The sequence below is a fragment of the Gorilla gorilla genome, chromosome 17 (assembly GCF_029281585.2).
Source record: "Gorilla gorilla gorilla isolate KB3781 chromosome 17, NHGRI_mGorGor1-v2.1_pri, whole genome shotgun sequence".
Lineage (NCBI taxonomy): Eukaryota > Metazoa > Chordata > Mammalia > Primates > Hominidae > Gorilla > Gorilla gorilla.
The window spans coordinates 80,835,983-80,838,438 of NC_073241.2; the positions used below are offsets into that span (position 1 = coordinate 80,835,983).

Here is a 2,456-nt window from a genome sequence, read left to right on the forward strand (position 1 = left end):
ATCTTAACTTTTTAGTTTCGAAGGAAACAGGACTCTGATCCACTTTGCAGTCCAGATATGATATTGACCCTTTACACACAGCCTTGTTTCGCTTTGAGCCTATTCAAACAGTGCTTCACTTTAATTTCATCTAAACTGTACACTTCTCCCAAATCCTGTAATAACGCTGTCTTTCCTGGTGTTTGGTGAGATGCTCCATGGTTCCTCTGGTGTTTCCCTCGTTGCAACAGCCGAATAAATCTGTCTTTTTCGAACTATAGCGTTGCCCCCGTGGTCTTAAGTTGATTGGACGAGGAGAGAAAAAAGCCATTTTTCCACTTCTGACAGTGACTTATTGTAGGCTCCAACAACTTTGGTGTTGGTTTCTGCAGCATTGATGGGGTTAACTCCTGAGCTTCTTAGAAGCGGTAGGTCATTTTCAGTAGCAGTGCCAGGAGCAGTGGCAATCGTGTGGGCTGGTGGACTACAACCCAGGGGTTAAGGTGGCTTCTTGATCTCTGGGTGATATTTCCTTTCCCTTTCACTTCTCCAGTTCTTGCAACATTTTTACTACCGATTTTCTGATTATAAACAACTAAATCCTTCTCTGCTAGAAATATAGGGTCGTTTCATTTTTCTCAATGGTCACTAGCCGATACAGTATCTAAGGTTCTAAGCTGCACTTTGGCAGCTTTCTGAGACTAGAGAGAAAAACAATAAGAATTCACAACCTGGCCGGGCGCGGTGGCTCAGGCCTGTAATTCCAGCACTTTGGGAGGCCGAGGCGGGCGGATCACGAGGTCAAGAGATTGAGACCATCCTGGCCAACATGGTGAAACCCCGTCTCTACTAAAAATACAAAAATTAGCTGGGCGTGATGGTAGCCGCCTGTAGTCCCAGCTACTTGGGAGGCTGAGGCAGGAGAATGGCGTGAACCCGGGAGGCGGAGCTTGCAGTGAGCCGAGATCGCACCATTATACTCCAGCCTGGCGACAGAGCGAGACTCCGTCTCAAAAAACAAAAAAAAGAAAAAGAAAAAAAAAAAAGAATTCAGAACCCATCAAGGATTTCACCCTGGTAAGTAGGAGTTAATCAAGAATAAAACAGCTCCCACAACTGAGCTTCCAGTCCTCCGGTTAGATCACAAAACCCCAAGCCTTGAAATTGGATTAAGATGGTCCTGGTCGACTTAAGCCCTCTAGGCTTCTTAAATTAATCAGTTTTGGAAAATTCTCTATCTTCTCAAATATTGCTTTTGCTTCTCTTTTGGGAATAACAATTAATTGCGCGTTGCATATTCTCATTGCATGTTCTATGTCTTTTACCTACTTCTCTGTATTTTCCAATTTTGTCTGCTGTCCATACTTCATCTTGATAGATTCTTTTAACCTAATTTTTAGTTTAATAATTCTGCTGTATCTAATTTGGGATTAAAGCCATCCATTGAATTCTTAACTTTTGTTATTGCCTTTTTCCCCAGTTCTAGAACTTCCAGGTTTTTTTTCAAGTTTGTTACCACTTTTTATAGTTGCTAGTTCTTTGCTTTTGAATTTTTAAAAATTTGGCTTTATCGGTGTTTTAAATTTCTATACTTTTAATAATATGCTTAAAATACATAAATCAAAAATTGATAGAACTACAAAGAGAAATAGACAAGTCTGTAATTATAGTGGGATATGATGAAATACCTCTGTCAGTAATTGATAGAAGCAGCAGACAAAAATTATTAATAATGTGGAACATTTGAACAGCATGACTAACAAAACTACTTAATGTCCATATATAGAGGTCTGCAGTCAACAACCATAGAATGCATATTATTTTCCAAGCTCACACGGAGTATGAAGATGTTGGTTCTTCCAAATGCATATGAAGATTCAGTGCAATCCCAGTCAAACTACCAGGCAGATCCTTTTGTAGTTCGTAAGTGATGACTGGGTTTTCACCCTCATGCATGAGATGTGCCTCCCTCGAACCCTGTTATGAGGTAGGCACGTTAACCATCTGACATGAAAACAAAACAAAATACCAGTCAGGTGTTTTCCAGAACCTGACAAACTTATTCTAAAATTAACCTAAAAATACTAATATTAAAAGACTGAGAATAGTTAAGACACGCTTGAAGAAAAATGGATACTAAAATTAAAGACAGAATAATCAAGACACTTCTGAAGGAAAAAAAAAAGCTTGAGAAAAATTGGCCTACTCACTATCAAGACTTGTAAATTTATAATGATTAAGATAGTGTGATATTGGCATGAAGACTGAAAAATAGACCAATGGAACAGGGGACATAAGCCAAGTATTTATTTATATGTGTATGTTAGTATATAAGTATATATAAATATTGGGAAAAGGCTATCTTTTCAATAAATAATGCCAGGGCAATTTGATATCCATAAAGGAAAAATGAAATAGGATCCTTTTCTCACACTATATATAAAAGATAATTCTAGGCAGTCAGTAGACCTAAGTGT

General features: G+C 38.4%; 1 non-coding gene across 1 annotated transcript; it reads left to right on the forward strand.

Annotated features, from left to right (window-relative positions):
- The first annotated feature begins 1,887 nt into the window (after positions 1-1,887).
- LOC115931489 (small nucleolar RNA U13) lies at positions 1,888-1,989 on the forward strand. The gene has a single exon (XR_004067972.1). It is a non-coding gene; the product is annotated as a small nucleolar RNA U13 (small nucleolar RNA).
- The last annotated feature ends 467 nt before the right edge of the window (positions 1,990-2,456 follow it).